The 14,461-nt window shown below is 37.8% G+C and overlaps 1 protein-coding gene across 25 annotated transcripts in view; it reads right to left on the reverse strand.

The window, feature by feature from the left end:
* magi1 (membrane associated guanylate kinase, WW and PDZ domain containing 1) overlaps nucleotides 1-14,461 on the reverse strand; it is a 617,355-nt gene that overhangs the window by 231,440 nt on the left and 371,454 nt on the right. Inside the window, exon 1 of one of the 25 annotated variants that reach the window (XR_010003824.1) lies at nucleotides 1-14,461. This exon is cut by the window's right edge and continues 16,221 nt beyond it. The exons of the other annotated variants lie outside the window; for them this stretch is intronic. The gene's annotated coding sequence lies outside the window, so the exon portion shown is untranslated. 25 annotated transcript variants of the gene reach the window in all.

Below are 14,461 nucleotides of genomic sequence, written 5' to 3' on the forward strand. Positions count from 1 at the left end.
CAGAAGCAATGCCTCTATTGTTCCCAGTTTCCTGGTCTCAAAAAAAAAATCCAACAAAAAAACCAGCTGCTAACTTTATTCAAAGCCTCTGCTGGGGACATGGCTAGGAAGCCAATAAAAGAACACAAGCAAACTCTGGAAGAAGGTGGGAAGGCAGAAACTGCATGATAGGAAATGGGCTGCAGGTGAAGAATCTCATGAAAGCTGAGAGTATTAGGTGGATTGAGTTTTTTCTGGACTAGCTGACAGGTAGGTCCTTTGAGTCAGTTGAAAACTCAGAGAAACTTGGAAAGGGTTGAGTACAAGCCCTACTCCTAGGTCTTGTTCCTCCTCCTGCAACCACTTAGCTTGTCAAAGTCTGTATCCTGAAGATACAGTGGGGGGGGGGATGTATTTAGTCAGATACCAATTGTACAAGTTCTCCCACTTAAAAAGATGAGAAAAGCCTGTAATTGACATCATAGGTACACCTCAACTATGAGAGACAACGTGAGTAAACACATCCAGAAGATCACATTGTCTGATTTTTCATGAATTTATTTGCAGATTATTGTGGAAAATAAGTATTTGGTCACCTACAAACAAGCAAGATTTCTAGGTCTCACAGACCTTTAACTTCTTCTTCAAGAGGCTCCTCTGTCCTCCACTCATTACCTGTAGTAATGGCACCTATTTGGACTTATCAATATAAAAGATACCTGTCCACAACCTCAAGCAGTCTGACTCCAAACTCCACTATGGTGAAGACCAAAGAGCTATCCAAGGACACCAGAAACAAAATTGTACCCAAACTGTACCAGACTGGGAAGACTGAATCTACAATAGGCAAGTCACTTGGTATGAAGAAATCAACTGTGGGAGCAATAATTAGAAAATGGAAGAGATACAAGACCACTGAGACTCTCCCTCGATCTGAGGCTCCACGCAAGATCTCAGCCCCGTGGGGTCAAAATAATCACAAGAACAGTGAGCAAAAAACCCAGAACCACACATGGGGACTTAGTGAATGACCTGCAGAGAGCTGGGACCTACATAACAAGGGCTACCATCAGTAACACACTGCGCCGACAGCAACTCAGATCCTGCTGTGACAAACGTGTCACCCTGCTTAAGCCAGCACATGTCCGGGGCTGACTGAAGTTTGCTAGAGAGCATTTGGATGATCCAGAAGAGTATTGGGAGAATGTCATATGGTCAGATAAAACCAAAGTAGAACTGTTTGGCAGAAACACAACTCGTCGTGTTTGGAGGAAAAAGAATGCAGAGTTGCATCCAAAGAACACCATACCTACTGTGAAGCATGGGGGTGGCAACATCATGCTTTGGGGCTGTTTCTCTGCAAAGGGACCAGGGCGACTGATCCGTATACATGAAAGAATGAATGTGGCCATGTATTGTAAGATTTTGAGTGCAAACCTCCTTCCATCAGCAAGGGCACTGAAGATAAAATGTGGCTGGGTCTTTTAGCATGACAATGATCCCAAGCACACCACCAGGGCAACGAAGGAAGGAGTGGCTTTGTAAGAAGCACTTCAAGGTCCTGGAGTGGCCGAGCCAGTCTCCAGATCTCAACACGATAGAAAACCTTTGGAGGGAGTTGAAAGTCCGTGTTGCCCAGTGACAGCCCCAAAACATCACTGCCCTTAAGGAGATCTGCATGGAGGAATGGGCCAACATACCAGCAACAGTGTGTGCCAACCTTGTGAGGACTTACAGAAAATGTTTGACCTCTGTCATTGCTAATAAAGGATCTATAACAAAATATTGAGATGAACTTTTGTTATTGACCAAATACGTATTTTCCACCATAATTTGCAAATCAATTCGTGAAAAACCAGACAGTGTGATTTTATGGATGTGTTTTCTCATGTTGTCTCTCATAGTTGAGGTCTACCTATGATGTCAATTACAGGCCTCTCTCATCTTTCTAAGTGGGAGAACTTGTACAATATTAATAAAGCACTTCTTACAATACTGAATAGATATTTTCCTATGTTATTTAAAGATAAATGAACAAAGTGAGAATCGCTTGCTCAAGAGTATGCAATGTGCAAATATCAGAAGAGATGTTGAGCCTTGGCCAACAAAAGAGTAGTTCATGAACTTCACCATCATAGGCAGTGATTATGGCTACCAGCCCATCTTGGGAAATAGCAGGAGGGCTGATGATGCCAAGAAGGTCAGGGACTACTCAGCTTCTATATGAGAACCTTATGTGCATAGCTTTGAGTTGAAGAGGGGTATATTATAAATGTAAATTGAACATTTTTAAATGGTACTATAAAGCAATCTATGCTACATTTACAATATGTAAACTACACAGAATATCAATATTGGGGATACAATTTTGAAGATGGACTTCATTCCTTTCTTATGAGCTTCCTGGATATATCTGACTTGCAAGAATGAGAAGTAATATATTCAAATGAATGCTTCTTGGTATAATTCAGTTTAGTTCAAGTCCTATCAGTTTCTGTGTTCTAACAACGTTCTACCCAAATGCAAAGCCAATGCCTATCTTGGTTCTCTAAACACCATTTTTCAAATTGTTCAATTTGCTTCTGGGATTGTACCTAGACAGATTTAGGTCAAGCCTTTGAATCCCTGTTCTCCTCTATGTAACAGATAACAAGTGAACTTGTTCATTCTTTTTATTTGTAACATGTGATCACTTTAGGCTTCCAAGACAAAATCTTGAAGAGTCAGGGAGACAAGCTCTATAGCTCAAATAATTCACTAAAATATCTTCCACTGTCAAAGGCTTTGTTTCCTACTCTCACTACATTGATTACCTTATCTGAATCAACATTATACTCTAGGGCAGAGCTTTTCAAACTATGTGTTGGCTGCAGTGTGTAAATGTGTGGCATAACCATAATGAGAAACCTCTCTATGTGAAATAAACAATGAATCATATTTTAGAATATATAAAAATAAAATATTTTCATGAGATATGCCATTTACCCATCAATTTAGTTATTATAATTACATATGTGCAACTTCCAAAACCTCGTTATAACATTCCTAAACAACATTTACAGTAAATGTTTTAGATGACCAAAATTGACACACATGGCAAAGCAATATCAGAGTGGAGCCAAGATGGCAAAAGTTATTTGTGAGGAAGACCATACAAGCTAGGAAAGGCTGCCACAATTTGCTTTGCCTGGACCAATTGAGAAAGAACCTGCTAAGTTAATTGAGTTTAAACAGGGTTGTTGTATGTCTTTCGGGCTGTGTGGCCATGTTCCAGAAGCATTCTCTCCTGACGTTTCGCCCACATCTATGGCAGGCATCCTCAGAGGTTGTGAGGTATGGATAAACTAAGTAAGGGAAGGAAAGAATATATATATCTGTGTAGAGTCCGGGGTGTGGCAAGAGTCCTTTGTCACTGGGAGCCAGCATTAATGTTTCAGTTAATCACCCTATTAGGCGAAACGTCGGGAGAGAATGCTTCTGGAACATGGCCACACAGCCCGAAAGACATACAACAACCCTGTGATCCTGGCCATGAAAGCCTTCGACAACACATTGAGTTTAAACAACTTTTGTATTTTAAAGTCAATATGCAGCTATTGAAGTTAGGTAAGAATAAAGGGATAATATTGGAAAAAGAAACTGGGACATTTTAAAAACAACTGAAAAATGGGATGACAAAGGAGCATTAGGGATTGTCTATGTGGAATAGTGTGGGAGGACCATCAAAGAAAGACAATGTTTATTTGGCTCCTACCCTGCTGGGATTCAGAAGGGCTGTGAAAACATGGTTATGTGCCCAAGCTTTTGATGAGTAAATGACAAAGTTGACATGGCCTGATTTAAAGATGAAGCATGAGGATCTTGGACGAATGGAATTAATTATATATATGCTTTTAAGGTTTTTATAATGTGTTTTAACAATGTTATTAATGGATCTGTTTATATTGTTTTGTTTTTATGATTGCATTTTGGCATTAAATTTTGCCAATTTTTGTAAGCCGCCCTGAGTCCCCTTGGGTGAGAAGGGCAGGGTATAAATGTAGTAAATAAATAAATAAATAATATTATCGGGTTGTGAACAAATCTGAGCCTATTGACTTTCACCTGTATCAAGGCTGATCTTTTGTGGTGATAGTTTTAATAGTTTTGTGCATCATTTCAGAGAACGCTGCTTGAATGGTTTGAAATGAATAGACAAAGCCAAGATTCTAAAAATATGTGCCCTCTAAACATGGCAGTGCAGAGAAAATTATAAAGTCACAAATAAAAAATAATTTCAAGCAAAGCAAATGAAAGTTGGAGGATTCCAGTCACACAATGACCTTGGCATTTTACTTAATGCAATGCACAAAACCTATTTACTATACTTAAATGTTGGGAATGTATGACCATTATACTATGATGTGGCATTCAGAATTACAGTTCAAAAAGAGATGCCTGGACACCAATTTGGTGCTGTTATGTTTTTGCGAAAGACAAATGAGAACTCTTAAAATGGGAGCTATTACCTTTGATGTCTTTTTCCTTTCAAAATCAAATAAACTGACACCTACTAATGTGAGAGATGGTATCTTTAGAAACAAAAAAATACTATTTCTCTATATCAGGCTTTAATTTAGATATTTAGGACTTCTGTTTTGCATTTTCTGGGTACAATCAGGCCTCCACATTTGCAGGTTTGACTTTTGCAGATTTGATTATTAATTGATTTCATTAAAGTGTTATTGTTAGTAATCTCTAAGTCTCAACCTGTGGGTCCCCAGGTGTTTTGGCTTACAACTCCTAGAAATCCGAGCCAGTTTACCAGCTGTTAGGATTTCTGGGAGTTGAAGGCCAAAACATCTGGGGACCCACAGGTTGAGAACCACTGCTCTAGTATTCCTCTGTGGTCAACATCCATTGGAAGTTGACCATAGAATCATACTAGAGGACTTAAAGATTCCTTGAGAGGTGTTGGAGTGCTTTGATTGTGTATTCTTGCATGCCAGGTCCTGCATGCATGGTCTCTTCAAACTATGATTCTACGCAGAGGCGGTTCAACCACCAGGCCAACTAGGCAGTTGCCTGTGGCGCCATCTTGTTGGGGGCGCCATCGAGGCAACTCCTGTCTCCTGCGGCCTGCCTCCGCAAGGTATTGAACTTCTTTTTCTGTTGATTTGTTGTAAAACATGATGTTTTAGTACTTAATTTGTAAAATCTTAGTGTAATTTGATGTTTAATAGGCTTTTCCTTAATCCCTCCTTATTATCAAACATTTTCGCTTATCCAACATTTTTATTTTTCAGTGATTGGTTTGGTGGGGGGCACCAAAATTCTGTTTGCCTACACTTGAAAAATACCTAGGGCTGGCTCTGATTCTACGTCCTTCCAGGTTAATAGCAATTTTTAAAAAATTTGCAATTTTTCACTTTCACAGTGATCCTATACCCTAACCTCAGCAGATACAGAGGGCTGGGTGTTCTATGTATTAACCTTATTTCCTGACCGTCTTCTCAATCATGAAAATTTTACTACAGTTACTATACTAGTTGCCAATTAGTTTCTGGGCAAAGTACAAAGTGTTGTTTTTGACTTTTAAAGTCCTACATGGTTTGGGTCCAAGTTACCTAAAGGATTATTTTCTCCCATACAATCCGCCCCACACACTAAGGTCTACTCCAGCCTGCCAGAATCCAACTGGCAACTGTCACCCAGATGACATTTTCATTGGCTGCTCCAAGACTGTGGAAGGACCTGCCGGAAAAGCTCTGACAGTAAATCAGCTGTCAGCCTTTAAGAAGCTTTTGAAGACCCATCTCTTCCAACAGGCCTACCCAGTCCATTTTAACTTGTGAATTTTAACCTGGTCTTGTGTGTATTTTGTTATAAGCATGTTAATAGTGTTGTTATTTATTCCTCTGTTTTAACCATATTGCACCCTGCCTCAAACTGCAAGGAGAGATGGAGAATAATTTTTTATAATCATGAGATAAAGGCATAACCTCCTGTTTGAGAGATCTCCACAAAGGCAGCATCGAATTATTCGGTTATTATACCCATAACATTAATCGGATTTTATCAAACCAAGAGTAGAGCTAATCAATCTGAAGAAGTATGCATTTTTTTTTCTTATTCTAAAAATAGAATAGAAGCTTTTCAATGAGAAAGTCCCAAGCTTAGCCTTTTACTTGATGTCCCAGTTTTCTCTGTACAGCAGGGGAAGCCTTCCAACCTACAGCCTTCCCCAGGTGTATTCTGAACTGGGACAATCCCTGTAGAATTGTAGCATGCACTTTCCAAAGCACTTCAATCAGCTCTGAGACAAGGGAAGGTAAGATAAAGGCAGAGTCCACATCCTCAGAGGGCTCAATTAAGAATCATAAAAATAACATCTGATTCTAGTCACCCCAGAAAACAATGAATTTGTGTCAGATATCTCAGAAATATGGGTTTCCCAGGATATCTCACCCATGAAGGGTAATTATATCAGGCTTCTTTGGCAGAGACACTACCATGCATTTTATAACTATCAAAGTCTTTCCTGTAGGTGAAAGTCAGAGCAGGTTCTATGCCATTATATGAGATATCATTGACTAAGAGATTTTCAATTTATTTAACAAAACAAACAAGGAAGCTTTATGGCACAGAGTTATAAATCTTTGTGAAAATCCAAACTGCAAACTGTTATTTTTAAAGTGACATGTGTAACTGAGCAGCCTGTAGAACAGATATTCTCCTAATTACAGTAATTCCACATACCTTCTGGTTTCTCTTGTTTTTACAATGCCTTAGGACATTTTCCAAATCCTGCCTGTCACAGCATTATTAAAAAAGCCAGTGACATTTGCGAGCGTCACGGCAAACCAGAACAAAGCAGCCATTTCCACTGTCACTTTGCTGTTATATGATTAGGTAGCTAAACAATGCAAAACCAAGCTACTGCATCTCTAGAGGGCCCCAAAAGTGTTCAGGGTCTGTCATATGTCTTGTATCAGCCGCTGTTAACTCAGTTACTCAGTGTTTTAAACATTTTCAAAAGTGAATGGATCCCAATTTTTTTCAAGCAGAAAAAAACAATTATTGCTTCCATCCCACATTGACCATTTAAGATTGAAAATGCCTTTTAACGCTCACTGTGCACAAGCAAAAACTTTATGGACACACACTGTCCATATTTGCACATTAGCAGTAAACCTGGCTTCCTGGTTTAGCCTGGCTTGCCATCAATAAGCAGTAAACATGACACATTGAATGCTAGTGGATAGAAATTAAATAAATAAAAACATCAATTAATATGATGGTTTACTCTTCTTGGATGTGCAAATGGATAAATATTTAGCTCTGAGTTGTGTCCAAACATGGGATACTGGATCAAAAACTAATAAAAACTCAATAATAATAAATGAAACTTTATTTCTATCCCACCCTATCGGCCCATCAGCCCAAATGTATTTGCAAGATTAGGTTCACAGGCAAACATTTATGGTCTGTTTAGGTCTTTTTGTGAGCAGCAAGATAAAAGCAAAGAGGATGGGCAACTTATTTATGGTAAATTGAGCCAGGATGCCTAGTTTAGTATAATGCAGAAAATTAAAGATATGCTTTATAATAAATTACTTAACTCTGGAAAACTTATTACAGATAAAATCTTAACTATTCTAAAAGGATTTATTTTATTTAAGATGACTTTTACTAGTCAGGAATGACTTTTGTACATATTAACCAAAGCCTTGAAGTGGAGCAGCATATACTTTGGAGACTATACAAAATATATATTGAATTGTTTACTGTACCAGCCATAGGCCATGACATCAAATAATGTAACCTTTAAAAGTACAATAAGCACTTTCCTATATAAACATTACAACTTATTCCATATACTGGCTCTTTAAAATTACAGTAGCAGTGGTGTGATAACAATACAATGTCTGATTTGTATCATTCCAAACTATCTATTTCCATTTCTATATATATACAAAAGGCATCAAAAATCTGAAATGATTTCAAGGCACACAACAACAAGACAAAAGTTAACAGGACTACAACTTTCAATCAGTTAGGTCAATCAACTGAAGCCTCTTACATCTGAATTATCAGACAACAGGGTGCATCTGCACTGTAGAATTAATGCAGTTTGACACTACTTTACCATGTCTGAATGCTATGGAATCCTGGGAGTTGGAAACACAATTAAATTAGACAAGTAGTTCTCAACGTGTGGGTCCCCAGATGTTTTGGCCTTCAACTCCCAGAACTCCTAACAGCGTAAACACTCTGGGATTTCTGGGATGTCTACTGTATTGTCTAAAAACAGGGAACTACTTTATCTATGGTATTTTCATCCGCATTAGATTTTTAGTCATATACAACTTGTTGGAAATCTAATCAATTAACGGCGCTCCATGCAGTCATGCTGGCCACATGATCTTGGAGGTGTCTACGGACAACGCTGGCTCTTCGGCTTATAAATGGAGATGAGCACCAACCCCCAGAGTCAGATATGACTAGACTTAACGTCAGGGGAAACCTTTACCTTTACCTTTAATCAATTAAAACATTTTGATTAATTGGGATTCTGTTTTATGTAATCCTATAAAAATCTATGGCATAGGCTAGGCTACATTTTATCATGTTTATTCCATTGCCAGCCTTTTAAAAAAATATTATCACTCTGGGATTTATTTTTAAATCTTCTAACCAGATGAAGAATTCTGGAGAACTAGAACATTTCCACAATATGTTGTTACTTTGAATTGGCCTAATAAAAGCACTGCCCTAACATTAATCTTTTTTTCCTATGGCCAATAACTATGTTTATTGTTATGTAACTACAAAATGATCTCCCTAGACAGGTGCCAGATGAAAACCTTTATTCACCCAGCTTCCCCCTTATTATTTTAATCCAGCTATTATTTCCTTGTCTTGATATTTTCCTCTTTTGTCATACTTTTATTGATTCAATAAAAGTTTTAAAGGTAACTAACTCAGAGTTTTGGCTTAGAGTACTGGATAGATAATTTAAACAAAATAACATGCACAGAACTGAATTAGAAGGGCAAACTAGCTGTTTAAAATCTTTTAAAACTAAGGCATAAGAGCCATCCATACTTCCACTTAGTTCAGATCAGCATGCCTATAAATTACAACAAAGAAGCCTGGTAAACTGATTCATGTCCAGCATAATGACTTCAAGCATGAGATAACTTTTACAGTACAAGAAAAGCTGTAGGCTATTGTAAAATGGGCTATCTAAAAAACTGTTACTCTTCTGAATCTTGAACTGGAAAGAAAAGGAGAAAAGTCATAAAAGTTCAACAAAAGGAGCTCTGCTTAAAAGCAAAAAGAGTATTGTTAGAAAATTAAAGAATTCTCAGTGAAAAAAATTAAAGACATCTGCATACATTTGCTAATGTATAAACAGTCATTCTGAAGAAACGTGTGTGTTGGCTTTTGGAAACTCGTAGCTTTACACCATGCTTCGTACAGTATTTGCTTTCTTGTATTACTGAACTTGGTGTGTGTGTTGTTGTTTTTAGGCTGTTATATTGTTTCACTGTTTGCTTTTAATTTTGTAATCTGCCATTACATCTTTACAAACAGTGGCATACAAACATTTGTAAAGAAAATTATACATAATTGAGGGATGGGTTTGTTTAACAAATGTTTGGACTCCCATTCAGTAAAAAAAATACCTTGATAGTTTCAAGTGTATATATAATTTATGTTTTCTATATCTGGTTGACGCATGGGCTAACTTATCTCCTTTATTCTGAGAAAGGCAACAAGAGTTTTGAAGGAGGCCAGGAATGAAGTGCCCAGGGAACTATTATATAATTTCCCTATATTCTCATGTATTGGGGCATGTTTGGAGGAAAAGAAATTATGGATTTTGAGATGATCTGTGATTCAGTGGAGTGAGGAAATCTCTAATGCTACCTCAGGTGGTTAGTTTCCCCTGGCCACGGTTGCCATTTCTTGGCCAGGCATTCAAGGTGGCTAGAAGTGGAGCTAGAGCAGAAAAGAGTAGAGGGGCTCAGAGCTTCTTTTAGGTTCTCCTGGGATAGTCTAAGTCTAAGAACTACTGCTATTACTATTATATTCCATTTTTTAGCCAGGATTGAGACCAAAAATGGCTAGGTTTGGGGGAGAGGATCCATGTTTAGGCTCCATGTTCTGATTTCTATTCTTATTTTAGTTTTTGTAAGCTACCCTGAACACCATGCTGCTAGAATCGTGGGTCATGAAATCCGTACAATTGTATTTTTCCATTCAAATTGCTCCAGTTCTAGGGCTCCTAATAACAGTTGAGCCACACATTTGGCCTCTTTAACAACACACAAACCATGACTTTTCTTTGGCTGTTTATCTGTAAAATTATCTGTAATTTTCAATTTGTCACTCCAACCTGCGGACCAGAATATAACTTGTGACTCGTATGTTCTACCTATCTGTCATCAGGCTTTAGGTTCTCCTAACTCTTCTGATAGTTCTTTAGATCTTATCAATCCTCATCCATTATGATTGTCATCTTGTTTACACTTGAGATTTTAGGGGTACAAAACTCCAAACTTTGCCAACTTGTCACTTTCCTAGCATTCTTCCTGCTCCTTACTTGACAAATGCTGAATCTTCACATTCATCACTCTTTCACATTTATCTGAAACGGTCTATTAATAAAGGTGACAGGAGTAGGTATACTAATTAAATCTTCCTCTCATCTGTAAAATATTTTTGATAAAACAAACATAGTATTACTCATTCTTAGACGTTATTCTTGAGCTCCTTTTCTCAAAGTTGAAGAAGCAATTTACACCTCATTTATTGCAGTGCATAATCAACTCCATGTTTTGCAACCTGTCTAAGAAGGATCCATACAGTCCTATGTACATTTTGTCCTGGATACATATCGGTATTCAGATGCACATACTATAACAATCCAATGTAAAACCAGCAAGATTGTCCTTAGTAGGACTGCCAAGTCCAAATTATCCAAGGCCCTAAGATGACATGGGTAAACCTGAAATCTCAGGGACAACGTCTTATGAGGTCATACGGGGACAGGACTTCATGATGCTAACAAGCATACCTCCTTGTTATGTCAGCATCAACCAAAGTTCATAAAGGAAACAATTTTAATAGATTATATCAAACCTACCAAATGAGAGAAAGTGTATGCACACACCTCCAAGGTGATGCTCTCTCCAAGAGATTCCTCACACTTGTCTTAAGACAGTGGTTCTCAACCTATGGGTCCCCAGGTGTTTTGGCCTACAACTCCCAGAAATCCCAGCCACTTTACCAGCTGTTAAGATTTCTGGGAGTTGAAGTCCAAAACATCTGGGGACCCACTGGTCGAGAACCACTGTCTTAAGGACTGGATTTAAAACTAGGGATTCTGAACTGATAATCCTAGTACAGTAGAGTCTCACTTATCCAAGCTAAACGGGCCGGCAGAAGCTTGGATAAGCGAATATCTTGGATAATAAGGAAAAGCCTATTAAACATCAAATTAGGTTATGATTTTACAAATTAAGCACCAAAACATCATGTTATACAACAAATTTGACAGAAAAAGTAGTTCAATACACAGTAATGTTATGTTGTAATTACTGTATTTACGAATTTAGCACCAAAATATGATATATTGAAAACACTGACTACAAAAATGGCTTGGATTATCCAGAAGCTTGGATAAGCGAGGCTTGGATAAGTGAGACTCTACTGTACCTATACTTTCAAGTTGATGCTCTATCCCTGAGATTCCTTACCCTTGACTTAAGGACTGGATAAGAAACTAGGGTCTCTGAACTGATAATCCTAGTACCTAGATATATGTAATGTATAAAATCACAATTTATCTGGCTTTTAAAAACACAAATCTGCACACATATTTTCCACTTTTGCATTACATTTAACTCAATTTTAACCATATACTGTATATTGGTTCCAAAAGGTCCTAAATCCATCTGAACCAACTTTACAGAAATTTTTAAAAAACATGCTAAAGGTGTGCATTCTTTTGCTACAAAATGCAATTGTCCAAACCCTGAACCAAAGTTATTTGTTATATTTTGATATATTTGATATGTGCATAATATTCTATTCCAACACAACAATGTGCTGACACTTATAGCTCATTTTTCATTTTTCAAAAAATTTGGTACCCTTTGGAAACTCCATATATATATTCCTTGACACAATCTCCTCATCACTAACTAATTTGAAACATCAAGAATTTTACACAGAGCCCCAGTTGGAAGGTGATTTATGCTAGTGAAGCCAGGTGAACAATAAGCACTGTGTATTAGGAGACCCTGACCTGCTTCCTTTAAGAAAGGAGATTTCCTAATAAGGCTAGCACAATAGAGCGATAGCACTACAACAAAAGAAAAGGAACCCAAGTTAAGCTAAGTCAGCTCCCACCACATCTCTTGAGTATTATTTATAGGTAACCTAAATATAGACCAACAAAGAAGCTAGTCACATGGATTTTATGCAGTTTAACTCTTGTTCTGAAGATGGGGAAAACACAGCCCTCTAAATTTGGACTGCAACTCCAAATAGCCCTAGTCAGCAGAACCAATGGTGAGGAATGCTACAGGTTGAAATCCAGTAACATTTGGAGAGACACTTCACATAATGCAGTGGTTCTCAACCTGGGGTCCCCAGATGTTTTTGGGCTTCAACTTCCAGAAATCCTAACAGCTGGTAAACTGACTGGGATTTCTAGGAGCTGTAGGCCAAAAACATCTGGGGACCACAGGTTGAGAACCACTGGAAAATGCTTCTTTAGAAAGCATGCTTAGTAAACAAAATAAATAATACTTTCTGACATTCATCTATCTTTAGAAAATGGATTTCCAAAACCTCTGAATGTCTGTTGTTGCATTTATTTATACTATGGTTCATTGCTAGTTTGGGACTCAAAGTGGCTTACAATATAATTAAACAAAGCAATCCAACTATCAAACTAAACAATCAGACTATCATTCAAGTGTTGGACTATCACTGTTTTTTCTATCTCCTTCACCAACAGTCTTTCATTGGTTACTTGCATGGCTTTGGAATTTTTTAAAATTTTACAAACACCACACAAGAAAATTCTGAAAGCAACCTATTGAATTGTTTAAGGCAGCTAACTGAACAAAAGACAATTCATTATGTATCTCTTCCATAATTACCTAACCTAAAATGTTCAAATATGCAAAACATCAAACTTTGCTGGTATAATCAAGGGAACAATTTGTGAAATTCTGTCAAATGATTAATAGTGATACTTTGCTGCTTCCTCTTCCTTCTAACATATGCACTCTGTAATAAAAACATTATCAGATGCTGCTGCCAGGAAAAAAATTAAATACAAATTCCATCCTTCTGGGAACCCATTTAGAGAATTAATTATTTGTAGGCAAGCTCCTAAAACAAGTATGTCTGTGAGCCCTTTTGACCCAAGTGTCAAAATCTGAAGATAATCGGAACATGGGGAAGGCATCCTTGGGTTTGTGTTCTTATTAAATGGTGTGCAAACAATTCTGCTGTGCAGCTTTTATTATAGGGCTATGGCATTCTGAGCTGAGCAGTCAACCCAATAACCTCCAAATTAGTTGCTTCAATCTTTCTCACTGTTTCCCCTTGCCATACATTTTCCCTTGCCCCCCTCCCGGGCTTTTGATATCATTGTCAGCAAACAGTGCAGTCATGCAAAGAAACGGGAGAAAGCTCCCCACATATCTCCACTTGTTTCTAGCCCATTTAATTAGGCAATGAATATAAAAAATAAATAAATAAATATATGCTTTGAAAAAAATCATTTTGGTCAAGCAGCTTTGATCAAAGGCTGGGAACAGCAGGAAATGAGAACCTTTGCCCCAAAGATGACTCAATTGTTATGGGTATTCAGACAACGCAAAATGGAGGCAAACATCCTGAAACATGATTAGGTCTCATTATGGAATACAGTGAATGAGCTAGGGATTATTTCTGTCCATATGGCAAGAGGCAGCATCGCTTAGGAAAAAGTCATACCTACCTCTGGACTCTGGTGCACTTTGGTGCACTGCTCAGGCCACTCTAGGTCTCTAGGTTTCTGAGATAAAGGGGGGGGCATAAATAGGAGAAGGAGAAGAGTTCAGGAGGTCAACTATCTATTACTCAATAACCTAATCACAATTAAAGCAGCATGGACATTTCTCATAGCAATTATATAGATAGTGCAATTTTCGTACCCATATATATGTAGTTGCCAATGGCACTCGTATAGCAACACACATTGGTAGAAGTTTTCTAGATGTTCTGCTGCAGGTACTAGAGCAGCTAGAGAAAAATAGCTACTAGAAAGTTAAAAGAACACCGAAAAGGGTTGGTTATGTATCTTGTGTAGGTTTAGGCCACAGGACGGTCCTATTAGATAGTCCAAGATAATATTAGCATTATCTTTTAGTTTTCATCATGGGTTGTTGTATGCATACAAGGTATGCCATAAAAATGCCATCTCCAAGTTGCC

The sequence above is a fragment of the Anolis carolinensis genome, chromosome 2 (assembly GCF_035594765.1).
Source record: "Anolis carolinensis isolate JA03-04 chromosome 2, rAnoCar3.1.pri, whole genome shotgun sequence".
Taxonomy (NCBI): domain Eukaryota; kingdom Metazoa; phylum Chordata; class Lepidosauria; order Squamata; family Dactyloidae; genus Anolis; species Anolis carolinensis.